Source organism: Pristis pectinata, chromosome 1 (assembly GCF_009764475.1).
Source record: "Pristis pectinata isolate sPriPec2 chromosome 1, sPriPec2.1.pri, whole genome shotgun sequence".
Taxonomy (NCBI): domain Eukaryota; kingdom Metazoa; phylum Chordata; class Chondrichthyes; order Rhinopristiformes; family Pristidae; genus Pristis; species Pristis pectinata.
In genome coordinates this window covers 39,013,511-39,030,205 of record NC_067405.1, presented here as the reverse complement: position 1 = coordinate 39,030,205, position 16,695 = coordinate 39,013,511, and the positions used below count along the sequence as shown (strand labels likewise).

Here is a 16,695-nt window from a genome sequence, read left to right as displayed (position 1 = left end):
GCAAACCTCCCACTTCTGACCTTGATGAAGTAACCAGAAAGGGTTAGGCCAAAGACACTGCCCTTGGGCTGGGACAATTGCGTCCAACAACCACACCCATCTTGCTTTCTGCAAGTTATAAGTGTTTTCCCCTAGGTGCCCATTGATTTCAGTTGCACCAGAGCTTCTTGTTGCCACATTTGGTCAAATGCTATCTTGATGTCAAAGACAGTCACCTTTACTTGTCCTCTGGAATTCAGCTATGTTTGGATTAAACATAGAGTTGAATGTTCCTGGTGAAACCCAAACTGTGCATTGATGAGCTGGTTGTTGAGGTGTGAGTGCTGCTTGATGGTACTTTTCATCACAACGTTGACGATAGAGAAGACTGGACGGTGATTTTCTAAATTTGAATTGTCCTGCTTTTCATGAACAGGACATACCCGAGCAATTTCCCATATCGTTGAGCAGATGCCAATGTTGTAACTGTCTGGAACAGCTTGGCTAGAGGGGCAACTAGTTATAGTCTAGATCTTCAACAAAACCTCATCTTAACTGCTGTTTACTCAACTTATTAGACCAAATATTTGGCAATGATATTAAGTGAGTTAACATTACTTCACTTAAGATGTAATGATAACATCCTTTAAATCAATTTATTGTATTTCAGAGAAACGAATAATTGGCAAAAATCTCCTCCCTTCATGTCTGAATTGATCCCACTATAACTCACGTCCGAGGAGTCCCGGTGGCGACAATCACACATCGGTTTCACGGGGAACCGTTGAAGAGAGGCGGGCTGGTGCCTGGTCCGGGCGGGCTGAGTGGCCCAGTGCAGCTCCCCAGCCTCCAGAGCCCTGAATCACAGCGCCGCGGATTGTTGACAGCCGACGCCGCGATGGCAACTAAGTACGCGCTTCCCAGTTGGCTTATTTTTGCATTGGAGCGGGCCAATGGAAAGGAGGATAGCTGATGGGCTGACCAATGCGGACGGGCCGTGCCTCAGTCCAGGGCGGCGACGCATCAGCAGTCGGCTCCAATCTTGCTCGGAGTTGGGAGATGTGAGGTGGAGAGGTGGTGCGGCAGCGGGAGGGGGAGACAATGTGCCGCTTGGATGGGGTTTCTGCTCCTATCTAACCTTCCCCTTATCGAAGCCGCGTCTGGTTGCGCAGCGTTAGCCCGGGCGGTGAGTATTTCGGTGTGTGTGCCCGCCCTAGAGCGGAGGTTGGTTCTGGGGGCACCGACAGGTGTCCATGCCCCCCGGGCCGGTGGACTGCAGGCAGAGCAGTGTGATTGTAGGCTGAAAGTGTAGGGCTCTTTGGCTTATTCCCTATCTCCGCCCCCTCTCATCTCCATGTCATTAGTGATCGGTTTAAATGGAAATATTGTTTCATTTCCTATCCCCACGATCTTTGATTTTTCTATTGTTCTCGGGGTGAATCCCAAAGCCAGAACTCTCCAAAACGTTTTGTATTCATTGAAACGGGTTTTCGCGATTCTTGCACACTTCGATGAGTGCCGCCTACAATGAAGGTGTGGCGACAAAGCTTTCTATTTGAGCAAACAGTGTTTGGAATTCGAGCACCCGATATGTCGTTTTCTCCTGTTAATGCATTTTTCGGTGTAGTGATCGTGAAATATAAAATGTTGCAAAGCAACTGGAAGGATCTAACAGCTTATTTGTATCATTTTCTGGAACGTAGTACGCCTTTGCGCCAGTGTATGCTGCATTGGCTATACTGGTCTGTCGAGAATATGATCGTTGATTGTGAATGGTGATAAAACAGCCCTTGTGCAGTAATTGGGCGTTACCAAATCTCAGCGGGTGTGACTGGTTTTTGTTAACTTTTAACTGGGTAGTAAATGTGGCTTTTAAGATGAGGTATTTTCACAGTTGCAGATTTGCATAGGAATTTTAATCTAAATTATTCATTAGGAATTATCGTAGAACTAAACGTGTTTGCGAAAAAAATAACGTTGGATGTATTTTAGATCAACAGATGACTGTCTTATGATATTTTATAAGCTTAATTCAACTCGGCTGTTATAAATGAAATTTCCAGTTGAGACAATTGAATTGAACGTGTCATTCATTTCTTAAATTTACCTTAATTTTTAAAAAAGCCAAAAATGTAGAAGAGTATTTGCAGGAAATGTATACAAACTGATGAGTTGCATGAAACCTAAATGTTTGTGTAATTCATTGATTTTTGTCAATTGCCTTATTCTATCAATATTTCCTCCTTCACTTAGCAACTTATTCTCAGATGAAGTATTCTTAATTTGTTTTGACCATGAGCTCAGTGTCTTTATTTTTAAAAAGAAATGTACCTTTTGGGTAATATCGTTACCAAGTCTATGCCATGTCGAAAAAGAGCTTGATCATGCATTCTCCATTTTATCTTGAAGATGAAAACTGCACAGGAACTGAAAACTCGTAGGATGAGAAGCTGTTGAGTAGATTGCAGATCATGTAGTGGAGAGAGGCCCACAGAAATGTCAACCTTGTGCTAAGTTTAACTTAAAGAATTTAGTTTTGTCAGATTAGTTATCTGTTGAGGATGTCATCGAGAGTAAAGCCAGCTATGTTTACGGCACTGTGTTGCTCAAATGTACTTGACGTGAATTGCTTTGAAGTTCAAGTAATGAGATGCAATTATTTTGTGTACAAAAGGATGTCATGATCAATGGATTGCAATACATTATCATCACCCCTCTCTGTACTGTACACAAGCCTTCCTGTACAAACCTCATCTCATGCCACAATCCCAGGTGCTTCAATATCTTTAATATTTTGACATGAAACTTGAAGATGTGGTGTAATGGACTCGAAGGAAATATAGATGGAATAGGCAGATGCAAGATCAAATTTAATGCTGTGAAATGTAACATTCGATAGGAAGGATGAGAAGAGGCAAAAGAAGCTTTCAGAATTGTGCCTCTACAGGATCAAGAACAGAGATCTGGGGGTATATGTGCATAAGTTGAGCTTGGTAGAGCAGGTTGGAAAATGTGGTTTAAGTGCATATGGAATCCTTAAGCTTTATTTATAAGAGGCATGAAGTATATGAGCAAGGTTCCCACAATGAGCTTTTGGAAAACACTTATCCACATCTCGAGTATCCAGTTACGTGGACCACACTTTGGGAATGATGTGAAGGGTTTAGAGAGGGTGTAGAAGAGACTTACTAAAGGATTCCAGGGATAAGGAACTTCAGTTATGTATGTAGATATAATGAAGAGTGTAGATACAGAGAAAGATTCCACTGAAAGAGGATCAAGAACTAGGGAATATAGAATGAAAGTGATTGACAAAAGAACCAAAAGTTATGTTTTTTTTTAACAGGGTGATTGGTTAGGTTCTGGAATGCAGTGCCAAGGGTGGTAATGGGAGGCATGTACAATTGTAGCATTCAAATGTATCAGAAAGGCAAGAAGTGGAGTAGCTAGTACAGTCTCTGCCTTACAGCTCCAGAGACCTTGGTTCAATTCTGACCATGGATCCTGTCTGTGTGCAGTTCGCACATTCTCCCTGTGACCATGCAAGTTTCCTTCAGATGCACCAATTTTGTTGCACATCCCAAAGATGTGCAGATTGGTAAGTTAATTGGCCACTATAAATATGTAGGTGTGGTAGAGTCTGGGGGGAGTTTGAGAATGTGGCGAAAACTGTAAAAAAAAAGATGGCATTGGTATAAATGGGTAGTCGATGGTCAGTGGGGCAAAGGGCCTGTTTCTGTGTTGTACATCTGTCCCTAGGAATTTGCAGGTCAATGCATAGTGCTTGCACTGACTTTTTTGTTACAGAAACAATTTTTGTTCTTTTTTTCTGTGCAACTTCACTTTCTGTAATCCAAAGTTTTTGCAACTTGCTGCATTTTATTTCTAGTGTCTGGTAGTCCTGACCTTTTAAATTCAGGGGTTGAAAATGTGTATATTGCTGTTGAAGATGCCATGTTGAGTTACTGTAGTGCCATTGTAGATGTATTGCAGCATGATTGTATTATTATGGAAATAGTAAAAGTTTAAAGTGCTGCATGTTGTTATAGTCTGATGGGTTGCTTTGTCTTGATTGTTGACATTTGCATTCATCTAGGTAACTGGAGAATATTCTGTCCAAGGCAAGTTTCTAGTCTGCTACTGCAGTGTTGTGTTTTTGAGGCCAATCCATTTAATTTTCTGACAATCCCTGGGATATTGATGGTGGGGAACTCAACAGTGACTGATAGACTTGAATGTCAAAAAAAGCTGGGTGGACTTGCTTGCTGCTCTTGATGTGCTCTTGCACAAGCAATGAACTACAGTTGGTCCCAAGGCTTGATGAACGAGACATAAGTCAGGGCTCATCATGGGTCCAGTGGAACTCAATTTTCCCACTGGAATAAGTCTCTGTCTACAACATTGGCATGAGTTCTCAATTTTGGACTACTAGACCCCATTTTGAATTTTTTTAAATAGTACACTAAATGCCATGTAACACAATGGAATGCCTCTTCAGTGTAACAATAGAGCTTCATCTCCGTGAGTATTGTTTGTCTTCAGTGTGACTCTGTTGTCCAACAGTTTGCTTGATTAGTCTCTGGGACAGCTCTCCAATTTAGATATTGGTCCATTGGTGCTCAGAAGGACTTTGCATGCTATGTTGGGCTTAGTGTGCCCAAATATTTGAACCTGTTGCCTGGGTCAGAGCCACATGATCCTTATTAACATTTTAGTGTAACTGAGTACCTTGCTTAGTCAACCACATTGCTGAATTGTATTGTCCAGAAGAATAAAGACAACATGCCTTCAATTAAGAGTCTGAATGAACAAATGGTATTTTCTTTACAGCACCCTGGCAGTTTTATGGTGGTTCTGTTATAGATTTATTTAACTGACTTAAAATCCTCCACCCGCTATTCTGGAATGAATTTGCCCTCCTATCACCAGATAACTATCCAAGCTTTGGAGTTACTAATCCAATGATGTGGCTACTATACCACCATAAAATATGATTTCTTTAAGGATTGTAATAAAGCTGGTTAAATGTGATCTTTATTTTAGATCTCCATCAGTTTATATACTGTCATTAATGTAGTACTAAAGATAAAAGGGTGAATGATCAGAAGACCTGCCCAAATTGGTTTTTGAGAGCATCTTGAAAATGGAAAAGGATAGACAAGATGAGAGTATTAGCAGTTAAAGGCATAGCTACTGAGGTTGGAGTGACTAAATTCACGGATGATCAAGGAGGAGTGCAGATGCCCATTGGTTATAGGTCTCAAAGAGATTGAGGGGAAAGGATGTGGAAAGCTCCTTAAATGATGGATGAAATTTTTTAAAAAGTTCTTGGGCTTTAACAGTTAAGCAACTATCTAGATCAACAAATAAGGTGTAGTTGGTGAGTAGAACTTAACACAAATTAGGTTGTGGGCAGCATTGGTTTAGAAGAATTTGTAATAGAATAAAAATGCCATTGCCATAGACAGAACACTACAGTACAGGCCCTTCAGCCCACGATGTTGTGCCAATGTTTTACCCTACTGTCCTGCTATCCTGATGACAGTCTACTTCCCATCCCAGACGGACATGAAGCCTGCACTCAATGAACTATACTCTGTGGTCAGCAGCCTTGAAACAGGATACCCTGAGGTCCTCTTCATTATTGCAGGTGACTTGAACCAGGCCAACTTCAAGAGTGTGTTACCAAAGTACTACCAAGCACATCTCCTGTCCCACCAGGGTACCGAGCACTCTTGACCATTGCTATGCAACCATCAAAGATGCCTTCCTAGCCACCCCTTACCCTCACTTTGGCAAATCAGACCACCAGGCTATGTTGCTCCTCCCTGCATACAAACAGAAACTGAAACGAGAGGATCCAGTACAGAAAGTCATTCAGTGCTGGTCTGAGGAAATGGATGAGCTTCTACACGACTGCTTTGAGTCAGAGGACTGGTCCACTTTCAGAGACTTGGCTGCCACCTAGGTGAGTATGTCACCACCATCACAGACTCTATCAGCAAGTGTGTTGAGGATTATGAACCAAAGAGGACAATACGGGTGTTCCCAAACCGGAAACTATGGATGAACCAGGAGATCCACTCCCTACTAAAGTTGAGGACTGCTGCATTCCAATCAGCTGACCCTAACCTTTACAAGAAATTGAGATGTGACCTCTAAAGCTATCAGAGATGCCAAGAGACAATGCCAGTTCAAAATAGAGTCCCAGACCAGTCGTCAGTTGTGGCAGGGCTTACGTGCTATAACAGGTTACAAAATGAAGTCGGGCAGCATCGTCAACAACAGCACATCCCTTCCTGATGAGCTTAACGCATTCTATGCACATTTTGAACAGAAAGAGATTGGTTTGTCACCACCCACCCTGACAGCCTCCAATGCAACTGAACCCGTGGTCATCATCGAGGATGTAAGATCAGTCTTCCAGAGAGTGAACCTGAGGAAAGTATCTGGCCCAGATAGTGTCCCTAGCCATGTCCTCTGATATTGTGCTGATCAACCGGTGGGGGTATTTGCAGCCATATTTAACCTCTCTCTACTTCAATCTGAGGCTCCCACCTGTTTTAAGATGACGACTATCATCCTGATACCTAAGAAAAACAAAGTAACATGCCTTAATGACCACTGACCAGTGGCTCTAACATCCACCATCATGAAGTGTTTTGAGAGGCTGGTCATGGCACGCATTAACTCCAGCCTCCTGGAATAGCTCAACCCACTGCAATTTGCCCACCACCGAAACAGGTCTACAGTGGACACCATCTCCCTGGCCCTACACTCTCTCTCTGGAACATCTGGACAGTAAAAACTCCAAGATGTGGGACTTGACACCTCTCTCTGCAGCTGGATCCTTGACTTTCTGACCAACAGACCGCAATCAGTGAGGATAGGCAGCATGATTATTCTCAACACTGGTGCCCCATAAGGCTGCATCCTCAGACCTCTGCCCTACTCCCTATATACTCATGACTGCGTGGCCAGGTTCTGCTCTAACTCCATCTACAAGTTTGCAGATGATACTACTGTAGTTGACTGTACCTCAAAAATAACAATGAGTCAGAGTACAGGAAGGAGACAGAGAGCTTAGTGACATGGTGTCATGACTACAACCTTTTCCTCAATGTCAACAAAACAAAAGAGCTGGTCATTGACTTCAGGAAAGGGGGTGGTGTACATGCCCCTCTCTCCATCAATGGTGCTGAGGTTGAGAGCTTCAGGTTCCTAGGAGTGATCATCACCACTAGCTTGTCCTAGTGCAACCACGTAGATGCCACGGCCAGAAAGCACACCAGTGCCTTAGGAGTCTAAAGAAATTTGTCATGTTCCTTTTGACACTCACCAACTTTTATTGATGCACCATAGAAAGCATCATATCTGGATGCATCACAGCTCGGTATGGCAACTGCTCTACCTGGGACTGCAAGAAACTGCAGAGAGTTGTGGACACAGACCAGCGCATCACAGAAACCAGCCTCCCCTCCATGAACTCTATACCTTTCGCTGCCTTGGTGAAGCAGCCAGCATAATTAAAGACCTCACCCACCCAGGTCATTCTCTCTCCTCCACTCTCCCATCAGGCAGGAGCCTGAGGGCACATACCACCAGGCTCAAGGACAGCTTCTATCCCACTGTTACTAGACTATTGAACAGGTCCCTTGTATGTTAAGATGAACCCTTGACCTCACAATCTACCTTGTTATGACCTTGCACCTTATTGTTTACCTGCACTGCAGTTCCTCTGTAGCTGTGACACTTTACTCTGTATTCCATTATTGTTTTTACCCTGTACTACCTCAATGCACAGTGTAATGAATTGATCTCTATGAAAGGTATACAAGCCAAGTTTTTCACTGTACCTCTGTACAAGTGACAATAATATACCAATATTCCTAATATCTATCTAACCCTCAATCCTTCCCTCCCACATAGCCCTTTATTTTTCTGTCATTCATGTGCCTATCTAAGAGTCTCTTAAATGTCCCTAATGTATCTGCCTCCACCACCTATGTTGGCAGTGCGTTCACACACCCACCACTCTCGTGTTTTTAAAAAAAAAACTTGCTCTGACATTTTCCACCTCCCCACCCATACCTTCCTCCAATCACCTTAAAATTATGCCCTCCCATGTTAGCCATTTTTGGCCTGGGAAAAAGTCTGACTGTCCACTCGATCTATGTCTCTTAACATCTTGTACACCTCTGTCAAGTCACCTGTCATCCTCCTTTGCTCCAAAGAGAACAGCCCTAGCTCGCTCAATCTATCCTCCTAAGACATGCTCTCCAATTCAAGCAGCATCCTGGTAAATTTCCTCGGCACCCTCTCTAAAGCTTCCTCATCCTTCCTATAATGTGGTGACCAGAACTGAACATAATACTCCAAGTGTGGTCTAACCAGAGGTCTATAGAGCTGCAACATTACCTCACAGCTCTTGAACTCAGTGCCCCGACTAATGAAGGCCACACACCATATTCCTTCTGAACAACCCTATCAATCCTGCTCTGCAATCTTGAGGGATCTATGGACATGGATGCCAAATCCCTCTGTACCTCCACTCTGCTTAGAGTCCTGCCATTAACCTTGTATTCTGCCTTCAACTTCGATCTTCCAAAGTGTATCACTTCACACTTTTCTGGGTTGAACTCCATCTGCCACTTTTCAGTCCAGCTCTGCATCCTATCAATGTCCTGTTGTAACCTATAGCAACCTCCAATACTATCCACAACGCCACCAACTTTCGTGTCATCTGCAAATTTATTAACCCAACCTTCCACATTCTCATCCAAGTCATTTATAAAAATCACAAAGAGCAGAGGTCCCAGAACAGATCCCTATGGAACACCACTGGTCACCGACCTCCAGGCAGAACACTCTCCATGCCAGAAAGAAGTTGGAATTGTCATCTCGAAGTAGAAAAGACATGGGTGATATTTTGGTCACAGATGAGCTAAGATTTGGACAGAGTTGAATAGTGCTTTGGAGGTGGAAGTGGGCAGTTTTGGTGATGGCATGTTTGAGGCTAGCAAATCATTTGAGTTAAATATGACACCCAAGGTTGCTAGATGTTAGAAAGATGGAGTTTGTGAAGGTGATCAAAGACAGTGCTTTTGCTTTCCTCAGTGTTCAGCTTGAAATTTCTGCTTATTCATTATTGGATGTTGATTAAGCATTCTGACAGTTGAAACATAGGAAAGGTCAAAAGAAATGGAGATGTGGTAGAGCTAAATGTTATTGCGTGCAAATAAAAACTCCTGTTTTTTTTCCTCAATGACATTACCAACATGTTTGTGCAGTGGGGAAGAAGACAGTTGAGTGAGATTTGGGAGTGGGAAGAGAAGTTATTGCTGGGTTTTCTATGGCTGTGACTGGATAAATAAAAATGTGGTTAATGTAGTGTGATCCAATCTGGTAAGTGTTTTATCATCCAGCTTTTCGATCCTTTTGGTGTGGTTAGTTGTGTTGAAGACAAATGGAGATGAATAAGCAGGAACAGATTGCATTTGTCACAATTGCCTATCATCAATGACTTGAGTCTTTTTATTTACATATGCTTCATTATCTGACCTTCCAGCAAAGATTCTAACACTTTTACTACTTTTTGATAAGCTAACTGAGCAGAAGTTACACATATCTAAAATATTGCATTCACATTGATTAGAATAATAGAAGCTACCAGCCCAAAGTACATTGATTATGGCTTGTTCTCACACTCTTCCATTTTCCTGCCTTTTCCTTGGTCCTTTTTTATATTTTTCAATTGCTTGCACAACTTTTTTGTTTTATTGAATTTGTGTGGAAGAGCAATATATTGTTATTTGTGGTTTTCAAAACACTTCATTTGACTAAATTAGAATAGCCCCTTGGTTAACTTGTGGAAACAAATCTTTCACTTTAATTTCTCAGTCCCTTAAATCTTATTGGTCTCTCCCAAAGAGGGTGTGCTAGGGAGATAAGCTTTCATTCTCTCTCATCTAACATCCTGTTTGCCAAGTGAAGCTCACTTGTGACCTTTCTCTGGCTCTAATATCCTTGAAATTGAGATGCCCAGAAGTGGATGCAAGTGTTTCCAATTGTGCATTAGCCATTAACTTCTGCCCAGAGTCTTAATTTTTGGGATGAAGTTTGGTCTCTGACTTTTGAGGGTACCATTTTGAACCCTATAATGAATAGCACTGCAAAAATCTGAACATTAACATGTAATATGTATAGTAGATATTATTTGACAAATGCTAATTAGGAATAAAAGTAATAATTTCCAATCATGTTCTCTTATCCCTCACAACCAGATTTTTTCCAACTCCATTTTCTATCTGCTATCCTCTATTTGGGTGGGGGGGGGGGGGGTGGAAGGAAGGTGGAATTACACACAGGCCTCTTCCAAGTACACTAAAATTGCATTTTGAAATTCTAACAACTTCCTGCTTGGGTGTATGTTCACTGCACTACCTCTAGTTATTCCTTCTCTCCATCTTTTAGAACACAGAACAGTACAGCACAAGAACAAGCCCCCCAGTCCATTGTTTTTGCTGACCATGATGCCAATCTAACTAATCCCATGTGCCTGCATGTGGTCTGTCTCCCTTTGTTCCCTGTCTGTTCATGTCAGTCTAAATGCTATCATATTTGTTTCTACCACCTATCCTGCAGTGCCTTCCAGACATCTACCACTTGTTTTTTTAAAAAAAACTTGCTTCACACATCTCCTTTCAAGTTTTTCCCCCTCTCACCTTAAAGCTATGCCCTCTAGTGTTTGACATTTTCACCTTGGGGGGAGGTGGAAAAAGACTCTGATTATGTACCCTACTTGTATAAAATCCTGATAGCAGTCTATTACCACATCAGTAATAGATTTCAGCAATTTCCCCAATGGTAGATGTAAATCTCCTTCCTTGAGTAGTTCTTTTAGACGGTCACTTCACCTCCAGGCTTTCTTTCTTCACTTCCTTGAGCATGTGCCTACCAGATGAATGCCAATCTCTCCAATCCAATTTTAGCCTGAAGCAGTATATTAGGAACCTTGAAGCAGTGTAATAAATAACATTGTGATTGCTGGATTATCATCAATCAATAAAATTGTCCATTCTATCACTTTTTCTTGTATGATTGTAACTAGGGCAACCCCAGAAACAAAATCTCATACAAGCCTTCCCTTCAAGTTTGTGCAGCTGCTTAGATATGTGACTAGATTCTGCATGTACAGCTGCATATTTTCAGTATGCCTCTTCATTGTTGCCTTTCTCAACATACTCGGTGCTGTGTTGTGAAACTGTCCACTATTCAATTTTGGATGAAATACAACTTTCTACATGTCATTGGAAAGACCAGAGCTCTCCCAAACATGCCATTTAATTATTCCCTTGCCAACAACTGCATCTCCTTGAGACCATCTGTAGAGAGTGAAGCAGAAATAATATTGCAGGTCAGTAACTTTCATCAGACCTGTTTTGATGTAGTGTCATCAACCAGAAATGTTAATTCTGTGGTTGCCTGACCTGTTAGGAGTATCATCAGCATTTCAGTTTTTATGACAAATGCTGATCATTTGAAGTATTTTTCCTTTTATGTATACTGACTGTTGTGTTTTTGTATACCACATTTTAAAACTATTACATTGACTGAAAAGATTGGAACTTTGTGAATTATAAATTAGAGGTGCACACCCTTTTCAAATAAAGGACAAAATGACAATCTAAATCACTTTCAAAGGCCATGTTCATGAAATGTTTTTAATTTGAACCACAAACTGGTTAAAATATCAGTGTCTGGGTTTTAAGGCACAAATACTAGAAACATTGTAATCTTACCAGAAGATTGGTTGTTAAACAATTGCAAGGTAATTTTTTTATTTAAAATGTATGGAATTGTGACATTTCCAAGCAAACATCTAAAAGAAATATTATTAGGCTTCACTGCTGGACCCTCAGAAGAGCATTCTATCATTGGTTTTAAAGCATTCACTGGTTTACAAATCAAATTAAACTTCCATTATTAAAACAATTCAAATTTTCTCTCATTTATCACCACCTGCTCCAACCAGTCCCATGCTCAATTTTTTAAATTGCTTGGTTTTATTAGGTCATTAGGCTCTGATCACACAGAGTTTGTTGTCTGGTCTGGAATAATTGAAAAATTCTGCTTGTTTAGCACACAGTAGATGTCATCCATATCTCTGATCCCACCAATGGCTTGTTATTGTCAACTTGCAAGTTAGGAATTCTGAATAAGGTCTATGCATTTGACAAAAGGGTAGACAGAAGAGTTGGGAACTACCCAAATATACACAGGACAGGTGCTAGTGTTTACCAAACTAAGAAATGAAACATCCGATCCTGTGATAAGACTATTGAATGGTTCCCTTATATGATGAGATGGACTCTTGACCTCACAATCTACCTTGTTATGACCTTGCACCTTATTGTCTACCTGCAATGCACTTCCCTGTAGCTGTGACACTTTACTCTGTATTCTGTTATTGTCTTTACCCTGTATTACCTCAATGCACTCTGTACTAACTCAATGTATCTGCACTGTGTAATGAATTGATCTGTACAAACAGTATGCAAGACAAGTCTTTCACTGTACCTTGATACAAGTGACAACAATAAACCAATACCAATGGCAGAGCACTAGTAAACTTGCATATCTAAAGGGGAGGATAGGGCATTTACTTTAGAAAATGATGGAACTACTTTTCATTTTTTTTTGAAAAAACACAAAAATTTCCAGGACTCCTTAGAAACACCACTTAGTAAGATTTTGGGGGACATAAAATAGAAGATAATGTATAAGCATGTCTTACAAACAGAGATAGTACAATTTCAGACATTTCAATGACTTGATTTAGAAATTCATAAAGTCAACTACTTTTTTTGTTAGTAGTGAGAAAATTTGGTGACCAACAAAAGAAAATATATTACCATCAACACTATAGGAACAAAATGAAAAGACCTTGCTAATCTAATGCAACACCCTTTGTGTACCCCATGGAATGTCCCCATTAGCACCACACACAAGAATGGCGCTAAACGTAAAGGCCGCTCGATGTGTGTAACAATCTAGTGTAATTTTCAAGGTTCAGGAAAGTGGGTAGAGAGGGTAGATAGATTCTTTAAATTATAACTCTATTTTTCCCTCCAGAGTTGTTTGACCTGCTTTAATCTTTACACACCTGCAAATTACACTGATCCATGAACAGCATTCATATATCTTTTGTATCTTGGAGAATGGGCTATAGATCTTACAACCTCTACACATGTCACTCTAGAAACGGGTCTGTAAAAGTGTATTGAGCAACTCTACAATGTTTTGCTTTTGAGGACAATGTACTGGATCTCTGCTTGAGTAAATGTAGTTTATTGCTGCTGATTTCTGATAGTAATTTGGAGATGAAGACCAAACCTTATATATGAGGAAGTTATAGGATCTCTTGAAAGATGCAGAACTGAATGGTCTAAGTTCTTTTGCTTGGCATGAATCATTTGTGTTTGAAAACTGGTTGTTGGCAGACAGTGCTCTGGATGCCATTTTGGAATATGACAATTCATAAGAACAGATGGATTTTTGGAAGTTTATTTAGTGTCAAAAGTTTGGCATCATGTGGAAGGAAGCTTTGCTGACCAGGAGGATTTCCCATGTGCCTTATCCATGTTATTTGAGAACTTGGAGGGTCAAGCTGGATGTGGACTCCTTTGTATTACTGTTGCAGTACATACAATGTACTTTTATATTCCCTTAAACCTCTCTTACCTTTTAACCTTCCATTGTTTCATAGGGAGGCAACAGTATGTTAGTGGATTCTAGACAATGTGGCCCAAAATGGATGAGACAAGGTGACTAATGCACAATGGGCAACTCATTCTTAGTGTCTCACAGTTGTGGCCATCATCTTGTCCAGTTGATCAAGATGTTGAACAATCCTCGCAGGGATCCACCTGAAAGCTGCTCTCCTCATTGGCCCTTCTAGATTCTGCTTTGCACTGCTTGCTTTTCTGTTGATTTTTGGGGACAGGGAAGACCACTCTAAATCAGTCACTGATTTAGATACAATTGGAAGGATGATGAGGGATGTCCTAGCCTGGGGGCCTGTCTCAGAATGTGTCTTATTTGGGTTTCAGGTTAGTTGCTGAAGGACATTTAGTTAAGCGAGAATGTCTAAATGGCACCTATCCGGAACCAGCTCGAATTCAGCTGGGTTAAATGTAGGCCTGTTTTCTGGCATACTTCTGTGTTCCACTGATTAATGTCTTCTGTAAAGCATTTGTACTGTACCTCCAAGGCTGTACTGACATAGCTAAGGCAACTGGATAATGAAAGCATGTTTGAATCTGGAGTTAAAAAGGGAACTGGCATCTTACAAGTCTCTAATGATTTGACAAATTTTATTGATTTTATTTTGCTGTGATGCTGTTTCTTTTACAATGTTGTTCTATGTCCTTTTCTAATGGTGTATTCATTATTAAAAATTGCAATAATCCCAGTTTTATTATCCAAAAGATTATTGCAGTAAGGTCAGTTTCACTTATGAGACCATTTCTTCTTGTATATTGTTACCCTTTTTTCCTTGCACTATTTTTTGTTCTATTTTGTCTCGAGTTAAATTTTGATCTCGGATGTTCTCTGATCTCGGAGGCGAATTTAGTTCTGGACTTGTATCCACTCGTGTTGAAATAGTGCTGTAAATTAATTTGCGTCAAGATGTATTTGCATTGCATCATATCCCATCATCTGTCCTTCCATGCCTGGAATGTGACTGCAGGTATTAGCATGCCACTATCAAATTCAGAATCTCAAATTCCAGCTTGCTGCTTTTCCAAGAAATACTGAATTTGTGCTTGGAAAGAGTGTAGGGGGAAATTGGTTCACTGCAATATTGGGAGGTAATGGTTCACAGTATTGGCAATTTTTTTTGTATGCCTACCATACAGAAATCAAATGGGATAATATTCCCATCTATTTTGCTTGTAAAGGTATTTGTAGAATTTTTCTGTGGCAATGAATACCTTTTTGTAGAGAATGAGAAACCATAGTAGAAATATCATGTAGTTTTATTGAATTGTGATAAATTAGATTAAATTTTAATTACATTTAAAGTTTTATTAAATACGAGTTGTTGTTTTGCTTCTCAAATTTTGCTTAATATTGTGTATATTTAGGTGTTAAAGGAAACACCTAAATGTACACAATGTTATTAAGCAAAATTTGACTGAACCATATGAGTAAATAGGGTAAATGAACAAAATACTTGCTGAAAGAGGTAGGTTTTGAGTAGGGAGGGTTTAAACATAGTATTTCAGAATTCTGTGTTTCAGAATTTTGGCTTTGGCCTCTGACACAGATAAGATCAGATGCCCAGGACACCAGAATTAGAGGAGCGCACAGATTTTGGAGAGTTATCAGAATGGAGGAGGTTACAGAGATAGAAGAACAAAGTTAAGGAAAGATTTGAAATCAAGAATTTTAAGGGAAACACTGATTAACTTGGAGCTAGTGTAGATCACTCAGTTTAGAGTTAATGGGTAAATAAAACTTGATGTGGATTAAGATATGGGTTAAAACCATTTGCATAATGTGGGTGCTATAGAAGTTCTCAAGAAACAGTAAGTTAAGGAAATCTGAAATGGAATATGAAGGTGTTTGTCATCTTCAAAAGGCATGTCTTTCTACTGCATGTGCATTGTGGGATTGTAATATTTTCAGAAATTTTCACAAGGAGAAAGTTCCGCTGATCCAGCAAATGGGCAGCATTTCAAAATGTATATGGTCACAAGTGGCTTTAGTGAGTTAGAGCTAGGAATTGTACATGTGGCGCTTGATGTAATTGAGGTCGGTGTGAACGAAAATAGGAGAAAGACCCAAAGGTGAGCCTTTTGAGGAACTGCTGAGATGTGGGTGTGCAAGCAGGAGAATAAATAATTGGAGGGTTTGTTTTCTATCTACAGCTGGGTGTTTGTGAATGTAACCAGATAAGTGCATTCCTACTTGGCTGAATGATGGATGACAGGTATTCAAAGAGGATGGTGTACTCAACCATGTCAATGTCTGCAGACAAGTTGAAAAGATGAGGAACAATTGTGATGGCAGTGCTCATAACATGTGATTTTTGGCATTGATGAAAATCACACCTGGAGGTCTGCATTCAGTTTTCGTCTCAATATTTGTGGAGTATTGTTGTTGCATTGGAGGCAGTTCAAATAAGGTTCATTTAGCTGATTCCAGGGATGTAAACAGCTGGTCTTGAGAGGAAAAGCTAACTGATAGGGGTTTAGAAGAAAGTGAGGTGATTTTTATTAACACACAGATTTTGACAGGATTTAACAAAGTAGATGCTGAAAGCATGTTTTCCCCCTCAAAGGAATCTAGAACCAGGGGGCATTATTTTGGAAAAGGAGTCATTCATTGAAGAAGAATTTCTTCTCCAAAAGTTGTTAATCTCTGAATTTATCTACCCATTGACCTGTGGAGGCTGAATCATAGAATATATTCAATTGACTTGGGCAGATACTTGGTCTGTAAAGATGTCAAATGGTCTTGAGTAATGGTCAGAAAATCTTAGGCCAGTATTAGGTTAGCTGTGATCTTACTGAATGGCAAAATTTGAGTCAGTCTGCTCCTAATGCCTTTCTTTATAAGGGCTGAATGCTTACTTTGAGAGGTTCAGACTGGAGTGATGGAGAAGATGGCATAATTTTGAGAGGTGACAACAAAGACTTTTGAAACAAT

General features: G+C 40.4%; 2 protein-coding genes across 7 annotated transcripts in view; one reads left to right on the top strand and one right to left on the bottom strand.

Annotated features, from left to right (window-relative positions):
- The window catches only part of LOC127570085 (coiled-coil domain-containing protein 148-like), an 86,400-nt gene extending 85,514 nt beyond the window's left edge, over nt 1-886 (bottom strand). Inside the window, exon 1 of one of the 2 annotated variants that reach the window (XM_052015374.1) lies at nt 713-886. The gene's annotated coding sequence lies outside the window, so the exon portion shown is untranslated. The remainder of the gene's footprint in view (nt 1-712) is intronic. The other variant, XM_052015365.1, reaches the window with a different exon arrangement.
- A 101-nt stretch (nt 887-987) lies between these two features.
- The window catches only part of pkp4 (plakophilin 4), a 135,494-nt gene continuing 119,786 nt past the window's right edge, over nt 988-16,695 (top strand). For all 5 annotated transcript variants that reach the window (XM_052019418.1, XM_052019400.1, XM_052019410.1 and 2 more), the window contains exon 1: nt 988-1,165. The gene's annotated coding sequence lies outside the window, so the exon portion shown is untranslated. The remainder of the gene's footprint in view (nt 1,166-16,695) is intronic.